We start from the raw sequence: 12,878 nt of genomic DNA on the forward strand, positions 1-12,878 counted from the left end.
AAAGGGTGAATCACTGAGAGACAGTCATCTCATCATCGTTCTCGATGCAAGAAAAATCATCACCATCATCATCTCCACCATTCGAAGAGGACTCGGTTGGGTCAGGCGAGGGCGAAGGAGCAAAACCACCAAGGCAAGACTAGCGGCGAGAGATGCAACTTATCCTAGCGTTCATCTAAGACATCTCATTAGAAAGATGGTCTAGATGGCTACCAAAATTAGCAAGCATACGCTGAAGCTGCTCCATGATGTCGACGAGAAAGACATCTGCCCTGGAGGAGGAAGAAAGGGCAGATGAGGAAAAGGGTCGAGAGGTAGGAGCTGTAGAGGCTGCATTCGTTGTCTCCACATGTGTCCGCTTTGTAGCAAGCTGTGTTGCACTCCTTTGGATAGAAACCTTACTTATGGCACCCATGACATGGAAGAGAGGAGAAGGAGGAATAGTGACATGCATGTGTGTGAGGATACTCGTGATAGCCGAAAGAAAGATGAGCTCATCACATGTAGCAGTGTCTTGATAGCAATCTAGAATAGATACTATCACATGTGATGGAAATTCTATAGAAATACCTTCCATGAGAGAAAGAAGGAAACAAGCACGAGGCTCGGTGATAGCGTTATAGTGTGACCGTGGAGTAAGTACAAAGGTCATCACCATATTAAGGATATATGGACCCTTAGCAAACTTAGATGTAGAGAAATTTAGGGTACCTCCACACAACATGGCCTTCTCGCAGAAGAGTGAGGCCAACTCATCTCTAGAAATGGTAGAGAAATGACGATGACTAGGGTAATCCAGAAGATCCACCCTAGGGACACATAGTACCTTGAAAATGAGTTCCGGGGGAATTACGATACGTTTACCTTGGAATACCATAGTAAAACCCATCCAAACCCATCCACCATAGTAGATCCACTCACACTACCAACACCTTCAACACCACAACAAATTCTCCCATAAGACACACAGACTCTAAATAAATAAATAAATAAATATATAAAAACCATAAACGCAGATTACAACCCAAATTGGAGTGCTAAGAACGAAAGAAAAATCTAAGAAAAGAAAGAGAAAAAGTTGAGAGCAAAGAAATTTGGGTGAAGGAGAAAGAAATGAGAAAAGAAGAAAGAAAAAAAACATAAAAGAGGAGAGAAGCGTACAAATTGAAAAAAGAAAGAAAGAAAAGAAAAGAAGAAAGACAGTGTTGGCACCTGATTTTTGATGTGGACTTGACATTGAGTTGGGTCCCACATGTTTGCCAAAATTTACAAGAATGCCACATAACTCATAATTCATGATTCAAAAACAATAAAAACTTGTGTTCGATTTTCATCACCCAAACTCAATTTTTTGAGTTTCGAGTGATGAAAATTGAGTTATGGGAACAAAACCAAACAAGCTTAATTGTAGTGGGACCCATGAATTTTGAGAATTAAGTTATGGAAATTGAGTATTGAGTGATGATTTTGCCTAAGAGGATGTTGGAATTGAGGTGGTTTGAGTTATATAGCTCAAAACTCATCACTCAAAACCCAAAATCCTTGAGACCCACTAAGTGAAAAAAAATTTGGTTGAGTTTTCAGTTTTTGTTTCCATAACTCATATCTCAAATTTTTGAGTTATGAGAATGAAAACTGAGAATTGCGTGTTTTCAATTTTTAAGAAATGAGTTTGATGGCAATTTCGTTAATAAGTGCAACCATGTGGGGCCGTCAATGACTTGTCACATCCTTGCTCAGTACCGTTGGAAGCTTTTCTGTTCTTTGGCTTTAGCTTCAGCTTCATAATGAAGGTCAGTAAATACATACACCCACCATAAAGACTATGGGTCCCACAAAAAAGTGATAAATTTAAGTTATAAGAATGAGAAACACGGTTTTGAGTTATGAACCAAACAAGAAGTTTTCCGTTTTGGGTTTTTGATGAGATAGAGTTTTGAGATATGAGTGATGAGTTTTGAGTTACGAATTTTGAGTTTTAAGATAGCCTCAAACAAAACATGCTCTAGTTTACATTGTTTCCTTCTTCTTTTTCATCAAACTCGAGTTTATAGGGCTCAAGTTCTACACTGCATACAACTCAATCTTGTCAAAATTGAGTTCCTCATTGCCTTTTAAATTAAACAAATTCCAGGTTAGCAAGTGCCACCGTGGCATTTTTTATGGAACTCGAGTTATATGTGAAACTTGAGTTTCATAAACTTGAGTTTCAAAAAAATGATATATTGCTAAATATTTCTAAAACAATGGTAAATTGGTAAATATTTTTCCAAATAATGGTATTTGACCATTTTAGCCATTGACTTTGTGGTAAAGTTGTATTCACTATTAATCTTTGTTCTACATAGTTAGAACAATGGTTAGAACATGTAATCAAATGGTAATCTTTGTTCTGCATAGTCAACCAAAAAAAAAAAAAAAAAAAAAGCCCAAAACAACTTTTCACACCCTCCCACACACCTTTCCTCCTTTTTTTTTCAACTTTACCACGAAGTCAATTTAATGCTTGTAGATTGACAAAGTGATTTGTTGACAAATAGGCAACAGTCTCATGTTGGCGTGCTTGTGAATCATAATGACGTGCAATAGCTATAGGCTCGGGACCCTTACAATACTAGTGCAGGGTGTCCAAAGTGATGAGCTTCTTCCACGTCTTCTCTTTTAACGAAATTTTGAAGATCTTCTCCAAAAACTCCATTGTTCAAGGTTAACCTCTGGACGATCCTGAGCTGCAATAAGAGACGATTAGACTAACAAGTAAAATAGACAAAATAAGTAAACGAGAAAATTTGAGCAGACGGACACCTACCAGACGGAGGCATTATGCCCCAAGTTCTATCAACAAGGGGCATGTTCTCTCGTTCATTGGGGTGGCACATCCAGTTGTCTCCCTACATGAAGAAATATCGGTTCTTCCAGTTCTAGTTAGAATCGGGGGTCTCGTACACTAGCCTAAGCGCTAGTTTCCTCAGTAGGAAGCTATAAATCCCCCTAGACTTGACGATCTTAGAGGGACGGTAACAATGAAAGAACTCCTCTACGGTTAGCTGACGTCTCCCTTTACTTAGAACCCTGTACAACACCTTTGCACCAAGGAAGATTCTCCAAGCATTTGGAGCAATCTGGGTGATGGCTAGTCCAAAGTACTAGAGTAAGCGACGGTGGAGAGCACTCAAAGGTAGTCCAAACCCCACCTTGAACATTTGATTATACACCCCGACATCATCAACACCACGGTAATAACACTTCTCAAACTTAAAAGGTAGATGGATGGGGATGTCGAGAGAAATCTGATATCTCTCCCATAAGGCATCGAAGTGTTTTCTTTTAATGGTCAAGTTAAAATCGTTGACCATCCACATAAGGGGAAGAACGAACTTCCTAAGGCCATCAGGGCCAATGATAGATCTAATAGGAGATTCAATGTTCTCCTTGCCATCTGAGTCTTCACTTGTATCACTCTTTAACCCGTCCACGTTCGAGTCATCATCCTCCTCCTCAGAAGGTGAATTAGCAAATGGAACCCTTTCAAAATAAGAGGAGTGGGGATCGTCTTGACCTGATGATTACACCTTATCATAGCCTGCTCCTTCATGGACACACGATTGCTCCCTCGACACTTCACTAGACATCCATTACACCTACACATGACGGATAAACTCCTAAGACTCTACAAGTTTGCATATGCGACGAACATACAATACTTAAAGAAAACAAGAAAAGATAAAATATATGTATAGGACGAAGGGCACTTACAGTTGTACGGTGCAGAAAAGGGACGGAAACGGCGTGGTGAACGAATGCATTGAGGAGACGGAGTGACAAATTCCTGCAGGTGACGGTGGCTCTCTAACACTGGAAAATGGTTGCGAAAAGTAGAAATGAAGGGGAGAAGCAACATATATATAGGGGAAATGGCGCGGAAGACAAAGAGACATTTTGGTTCGAGTAACCAACCACTGAAATCATGCCACGTGTCCCCCAAGAATTTATGACTCTCAACTAACCTGTCAATCAAAACATGACTCCCTAGAACTAGGTGAGACCGTCACTCCATATGTCCATCTCGGATACCAAGCGACGGACCCATAAAGTGAGGGGGCAGTTGATAAGGATAAATCCCAAGGCAGATGGAGTTGCCAAAAGAGATGGTCTAGATGGCGTAACAGTCAAAGAACTGGTAGAGGGAATCATGTCTCAGATGAAAAGGCAGAAAGATGGACAAATTCTTCGTAGTGGACAGATTCCAATGACATGGACGGACATGAGGAAGACGGGAAGCAAAGCCATGTGGCACCTACGTGGCCTAAGTGGTCTCCAAGAAACCTAATATGGAAATGTCTTGCATCTCATGTCCAGAATCCCTATAAGGAAAAAATCCCACGATATATGAGCACTAAAGAAGATCTTCTCTACAAGGAAACTCCTTCTCCATCAAGAAACGGAGGTCAGCTCTATACCACTACAAAAACCCTAAATCCCTCATAAACCAAGGTACACGTAATTTTCCCTAGTTCTGGCATTCTAGAGTTGTAGAAATTCTCTCTAACTTAGCCTTTGGAGGGTATTTGATTGGTATCACACCGGTACTCTTTGTAGGGTTTTCTTTGTTTTTGTTTTGCAGGTTTTGTTTAGACTACGTGAGGACTGCACAACTTACTGACGATTTTTGTATCATCAGTAGTAATCACTAGCCACTAACTAGTGTAATACATGGGAACTCAAATTGATTATAAAACTATACAATTGCATAAATTGCTCCTATCTAACTTGAATTTGTGTTACAATTTGATGAAGAAGTCAAAGGTTAAAATATTCGCTAATCGAAAGATTCATTACCTAGGAATTGTTGAAACAAAACAACATATATATATGGCTACACAATAGAGAAATATTAGTTATCTTCAATATATATATATATATATATATATATATATAATGCGACTTCTTTTTCTTCCTCACCAATCAAGCAGTCACCACTGAGAGCCATCTATGCTTGTTGGTGCCAATAATTTCTCCAAAAAGCGGTTAGTCTCCCAAAGAAGAAAATCTGTACCCTTTTTCTACGCGACCAATTGCAGTTGAGAAACCAAATACCTTTTCAGTTGAGGCAAAACTCCTTTAGTTAGAATCGGTCCTTGTTTTAGGGCAACCAAACATAAATCCCACTTTGAAATATTACATCAAGTTCTTGGAAATTAACAATGGAAGGAGCAAAATAGGTGAATATAGCGTAAGTTGCACAAGCCATGTTAGGGCTGCTTGCAATGGTCTAGTTTTGCTTGAAAACAAACCGAAGAAGGGAGGACTTAGGGTCTATTTGGATATTACTTATTGCTAAAAACTAAAAACTGAAAACACTGTAGCAAAAAAATTTTAAAAGGTGTGAATAGTGCCATGTGACCCAGTTTTAAAGTTAGATTTGCATTTTTCCGTACTTGCGGGTCCCGTAAACAGTGCATAAGACTCACAAAAAAAAAAATAAATAAAGACGCACTAGAAACGTGCTATCCAAACTCACACTGATAGTCGTAAATCCTATGACTAGGAAGTTGATTTCTCTTCCTCTGAGTACTTTATGTCCTGCTGATAAAGAATCGTATGGCTTTGCATTTTGCACTGTTACTGGTGAATATAAAGTGGTGCACTTGTTTTTGGATGAGTTGAGGTATATTAGTTGTGAGATATTAAATCATGGTACCAGAGTTTGGAGAGCAGTGAATGGACCTTCTTTTGGACTCTTGCACTGGCTTGGATGCTTGCTTGTTTTGACAATTGGAGCTTTGCACTGGGCACCTAATATTGATAGTAGTGATTACTTTTTTTTTTTTTTTTTTTGAGAAACCAGCCAAGAAGGCTACTTAATTAAATAACGAAAAATCCGACAAATAACAGTTATAAAGATCTAGAGAAACAGACTCCTTCCAAACCACAAAAGGACAAGATAACCTAGTTCTCTTTGCTAAGGCATCCGCTAAAGCGTTACCTTGCCTACACACATGAGAGAAAGAAAAGCTCTGAAATGAGTTTACAAACAATAAAATATCATGAATAATATGATCACAAGATGAATGAGTAAAATGTCTATTATGAATAGCTTGAATGGAAGACTCTGAATCACCCTCAAAGACCACATTACGAAGGCTAAGTTCCTGAACAAACAGAACCGCACGTCCTGCTGCCAAGGTCTCAAGAGTAAAAACTGAATTGGGCAATAGGATCTTCTCTGCCATAGCTACAACGATCTCTCCATGCTCATTCCGAACAACCACTCCACTACCCGCTGCACTTATATACTAAAAAATGGCCCCATCAAAGTTTGCCTTCACCCAACCCGTATCAGGAGGTTTCCATCGAGGTCGTTGTGCACGAATTTTCTTACTGGGATAGCGCCGAACTTGCTGAAACTCCTGCAAATGATGCCTTGCTATGCCAACCACTTGAGTCAATGGCCAAACCACCTCACCAACCCGCATCTTGTTTCGACGATTCCAAAGAGCCCAGCAAACCATTGCAAAAACTTCAGAATTTAGAGAGGAACAGACCACCAACTCAAGTAATTCCCTGACGAACTGACCCTGGAAAATTCAGTGGGTAGAGCTGGGAAGCAGGAGCACCACACCGAACATACAGCCTCACAAGACCAGAGGGCATGAAGAACAAATTCCTCCCCTACATGACAATGATTGCACGCCGCGGATGGAACAATTTTCCACTTACATAAATTAAGCATAGTCGGAGTAGAATCCGTACAAGCATGCCAAAGGAAGAATTTCACCTTGTTTGGAACATTCAACTTCCAAAGGCTATTCCAAAACTTTCTCCGCCCATCTGTATCCGAGGATGAAGCCACCCCATTACCATGTGACTCACATAGTAAGTGCTACCCTAAGTGAACCTGATACATACCAGTCCGTGAATGAGGCCATAACAGAAAGTCCCGTTGGGCAGAGAGGCATACCGGAATATATTTTATCAACTGTGCTTCAGAGGGAAAGAAAATCGAATCCACTAAAGCTGAATTCCACCACCGAGAGTCTCTATCAATCAGCTGGTCCACTATAGCTTCTTCAGACAAGATTGACACAGGAGAAAGAACTCTACCTGATTAGGCACCAAGCAGCCAAGAGTCTTTAAAAATCTTTACTGAGGAGCCATCACCTATCCGCCATCGAGCACCAAACAAAATCACCTTGCGGGCTTTGAGAATACTCCTCCAAGCATACGATCCCGAACCTGTCTTGGCATCAAAAATGGTACCCGTAGGGAAATATTTAGCTTTGAACACTCTAAAAAATAAGGAATCAGTGTCATGAACCAATCTCCAAACCTGCTTTCCTAACATCACCTCATTAAACTTACCCAACTCCCGAAAACCAAGGCCCCCTTTTGATTTTGGTTGACATAAGATTTCCCACTTCTTCCAATGTATTTTCCTATGAACAAAACGCAAAGCCACCAACTTCATCAAAGTCACCAACTTCATCAAAGTCAAGCAAGTAGCGTTGATGAAATAAAAGCAATAATCTTTTGAGCGATTGATATCTCAGATGACCTGAAATATGCACTATATTTGCCCAATTCAAAGTTACACACACTGTGAATTACACTAGCTAGAAACAGATTATTGCAGATAATGTTGACTTTGAATAAAGGCTATCTAATTAAGTTATCTGTTAGCGCCTCTCTTTCTCTATCTGTGTAATATTAATATGCGATGTTGACCCCTCAAAACTCTTAGGGAAAACATGGGAGGACAAAAAATTGGAATTATGGTTATTCTTCTATGCGGTATGATCACACAACTCGTCACTTTTTAAAATATCAAAAATCATATTTATGGGTTTGGCATCTGATTCTGAATAAGTGATTAGTATACGAATAAAAGATGGGCATGTCCATCTTTTCTTGTTATACTTCTATTATTTTGTTGTTTCTATGAATTAATATGTAATTTTAAATATATATTGTCACTAATATTACATTATTGAACACAGGATGCATATTCAAAGTCATCTAAAAAAGTATGTTGTTGTTAATGTTGGCAACCAGGTGCAATTCTATTGGGATCAGTTAATCCAACAGATGCATGCCCACAATATTGCTTGGACTACGCGTATATGACTTGCCCATCATCAGGTAGCCAGAAGCTTGATCCGGCCTGCAACTGCTGTTTAGCTCAAGGCTGCACCCTCTACCTCGCTGATGGAAGTTCAACTTATTGCGATATTGCGATTGATGGAACTTAAAATTAATTTGCATGCTCTTTACAATCTTAAATATGTATGTTTCCAAATAATGAGTTTGGATTTGCAACAGTAATAAATAATAATAAAACAATAGAGACATATTGTCTCTATATTCTCTTATGTATATAATTATAATTATTGTTTTGGGGGGTCTTTGAGCGTGTATTATTGCCAACCAAAAGTAAAAGATCAGCGTAGTACAGACTATGCAACAAGGAAACTAAAGTCAGACACAAGAACAAAAATACAGCACGAAACAGAAGTTCCATATTTAGCTTCATGATTGCAATTTAGAGTTAATAGAACTCTTCACTGTCATAGAAAGAATTCTAGCATTAAACAACATACCCTCAAAATTGGATTCGCATGCTCATGAGATGACTTGTTTGTTTCATTGATGAATCAGTTTTGTTGTAAAATTGACACTGGTATATATTGTGTTAGCCATGATCATTGCTTCGATGCTTAAGTTAGAAAACAAGTTTTCATTGCAAAAGGCAAGAGAAATATTTTCTAGGAAAATTGGTTACGCGCACCTTATGTCTTGAATTTTCTTTTTTTAAAGGTGTTTACTGATGGAAAATTGTTTCATGAATTTGGTTGTCGTGCTAAGTGGTAGGAAACGACTTGTAAATTGTAATTGCTAGCTAGGGTTATAAGTTATAACTCATGGAGTAAGATTAACTCATTTTGCCAGTTGTTGAGGTCTCTTTCTTCGTAGCCACGTCATACAATTTAGGGTATTTGTCCCTAAGTGGAGTAGGCCACTTTCATACCGACACAGTAAAATGAAAGAACTGTATGCCACTTTGGGTAGGAAATTAGGGAATGGACGTGAAATGAGTTCCTACAAGTCCAACTTCCCAATTTTTTTACTATTCAACAAACCGTGCTCGCTTGGTATTGACCTGCCAAACTCACTCATATGCCTAACCACATATGCCACAAAAAAAGTGTTATTTGTATATGTATTTGTAGATGAAGAACATCATTCAAAATCCTAACAATACTATGGGTCTATTTGGGATTCGCTTATTTTGCTGAAAGTGAAAATTTTTTATTGAAAATACTGTAAATAAAGGTAAAAGTTAACTAAAATAATATTATGAGACTTATGAATAGTACCAAAAAGTGCAGTAGGATCTATGAATAGTAGCAAAAAGAAACTGAATAGTAAAATAATTTTGTAAAAATAATCTTTGCCAAACGGATACTATATCATTCATATTAATTCGCACAGTTCCTAACACTATGACCTTATAGCTAGGTTATATCATTTCTAATAATTAGCACTTCACTACCATTAATTGACTAATATGTGGCAAACCAATCTCAATTGGAGTCTTAAATCCGAGCAAGTGCCGAATCAAAAACCTAAGTATCATTAGACAAACCAATAGATATTATTACAACAGGCAATGTCATCACCTTCAGTATTATCCTCTAAGCACTAGCTATATCATTGGTATTATGGGCCTTATATGTTAGGAACTTGGTGGTTCCTAAGGGGGGATGGTTGGGAAGTGTATGGAAATGGATGGAAATTGTATGTGAATTGACTTCATTCAATGTCATCGTCCTCCATAGAGAAATATTAAGAAAGAAAGTAATTGGTTTATTCTTCAAGATATGCTAATGATGGTTACATGCAACTATTTATAGAACTTGCGCTTTCATCTTATTGGCCACACATGACTTAACCCTATTGGCTTACTAATTAAGTATATGCACTCACCAATTAATCTATGTGATTAATGAGTTACATGTGCTTAGGGATCTAACTAACTCTATCCAAATTCCACCACTTGTAACAAACTAATGACATGGATTACAGTGAAATGAAAAAAAAAAAAAATTACAATATGGAAGCACAAAAACTACCAACAACCATATATGGGGTTCCTAACCAGTTTTTTAAGATAAGGCAAGTTTTTATACTAATTTATTCTTACTTGTTTATTTTGAGTGTGGCTAGAAAACAGTTGGTTTATACAAAATATAAATAGAAAAATAAATGAAATAATCATAAAAATAACACAAATTTATGTGGTTCAAGCTTGCCTATATTCATTAGGGACATCAAGGAAAACGTTTCACTATGAAAATGGGGAATTAAATCTGTGGTACAAAGGCACTCTCATAAAACTGAAACCCCAAATACACCCAAAATTTGTCTCTCACCACAACTAGCCCACCGTATGAGTTCTTAATTCCCTAAATCTGTGTACAAGTGACCAAAGTTATGTGTATGCTAGAATTTAGGTGTGCCCATCAAAAAAAAAAAAAAAAAAGAATTTAGGTGTGGATAATTTTTTTTTTTTTTTTTTTTTTGATGAAGGTGTGGATAAAATATTTAAGTACTTGTCCCAGACGGCAATGGAATACAGTAATAGAGTACAAATAGCGTTGAAACCATGCCCACCAACTTCATCAAAGTCAAGAAAATAGCGTTGAAGAAATAAAACCAATAATATCTGTTTGCTTCTGAGGGAATGATATTGCCCACTTCACGGTTATTACAATGCTTTCACACTAGTCTAAGATGATTCATGATTGTTTAGATAATGTTGACTTTGAATAAAGGCTACCTAAGCCATCTGATTAGCTTGTATGATATTCACTTGTGACAATTTCAAATACGAGTTGCATATACCAATTTCTTCCCTCTCTCTCTCTCCTAACATATTTCATAGTTACTACTCAAAGCTCTCCAATTCACGTGAAGATGTGTTTCTAACTATCCCTGAAGAGAATTTATTGAGACAAATTTGCCTTGTCAAGGTATATGATTATACAAGTTCTTTCAGAATTAAATTTTTAGGTTTATCATTTGGGAGATTATCTGATTGTACAGATTTTGTGTAACTGTAATTTGGAGAGCTTTGTGCTTTTTTTTTTCCTGGATTGATAATCAGTAATTACACATACACTCCCATTGGGTCTTGACTCTTGAACTCACTATCTCACTGGACAAAAGGAACAATACTTCCTATTTCCTTTTTAAATTACTGGACCTTAGGGTGCGATGGTGGGGACCAAGTGCCTAATGGTTACAATTTTTTTTGTGCTTAGAGCCTTATAGCTCAACTACGCCTCTTGGTATTTCTAGTGGAGACATCCAGATTTCAAATCCGATCCCCCCATCCCCAACTATTAAATTATTAAAAAAAAATGGTTACAAATTTTGGTTGATATCATCCCCTTACAAATAATTCAATATGTTTCTTGAGGAGATAGGTCTATATAAAGCATCTACGGTGTTGTTGGTAGGAGAGGCAACCGTTTAATGACTAAAAGGAGCAAATTCTAGGGGTTCTTTGTTGTTTTTCTATCCACTTAATAAGTAATTTCTTATCTGGACATTGAAATTGCGGGTCTAAGATTCAAAGCCCGGTTGTTGTATAAACAGAGTATCCCATTTTAAATGTACACCGTATCGGACAGGGCAATCTGCTCAGATGAGTTCAATCATCTCTATCCTCATTCCCTACTCGGACAGCTAAAAGCCTGGTGAATGTTATGAGAGCAGTGGTGTTCCAAGTTGTTTTGTAATTATTGTAATATATTATGGAAAATTAATTTTTTTGCCATTGTGTGTTTGTTGTTGAAGACTTGAAGCTATCTGATAGAATTATATATTTATGGTTAGTATTCCCTTTGTCCACTCCCTGTGTACCAGGGAAACTATTCTCGCTGCACCTTTCTATTTTTATTTACCAGTAAAAAAATGGTTAGGATTTTCGTGAACATAAAGTCTTTTTGATCAATATTAAGTTCCATACTATGACTAATTGTACAATATCAGAAACTTTTATTAACATGCAAATGTGTTCCTTTTTATTATAAATTTATTTGCATTTATTCCTCAAAGTTGGATTCTGAAATTGACTTTGCCGATTGATACGGGCATAGGAAACAGTGTCGACTCTCTTGATGAATCAGTAGCTGGGGACATCGAATGCTCTAATTTAGCTGACACAACTATTGAAAGGTCATTTGATGATTTGCAAGATAATCAATCTTCTGAGGGCTTCAAATTCTCTCTAGAGAAGGTAATTCTTTTACTCCTTTGGCCTAGAGCTTCTATTAGGATGGGGTTTGGTATGGTTTAGAGCAACTCCAATATGTAAATGATCAGAAAACTTTCAGCAATGTCAAGTTTGCAACTCAGTTGTCGACCTCTCTTTCATCCATGACTTGAAATAGGAAATTCCCTTTCTTAGTCCAAGGGGTAGCATAATCAGTAGGGGGATCACGCTTCATGAAGCAGAGGTGACTAGTTTAAATCTTCCCCTTCACTCTCCCTTTGGGGCCTAAATTAATTCTATACTGACTCTGGCTGATGGGAAAGAGGTGATTTGGAATTAATGGTGACAAGACAAGCATTTTTTTTCCACTCTAGGAAGTAAAGAAGTGCTAGGTAATCTTAGTCATACTTTTTGCACAAGTTGATATAAAAGTGTTGCTTTTTTAATATCAAGCATTAAGTGGATCCTAAGTCACTACACTTCATGATTCATGTCTGATCAAATATTAGATTGATTTTGGTTTGTGTTGAAGGCCAAAATTTCACAAGAATGCCCATTCCATGAAAAGTAAAGAAGGCCCAATTCAAACAGCAAGAAGAAT

Source organism: Quercus lobata, chromosome 11 (genome assembly GCF_001633185.2).
Source record: "Quercus lobata isolate SW786 chromosome 11, ValleyOak3.0 Primary Assembly, whole genome shotgun sequence".
NCBI classification, from domain to species: Eukaryota; Viridiplantae; Streptophyta; class Magnoliopsida; order Fagales; family Fagaceae; genus Quercus; species Quercus lobata.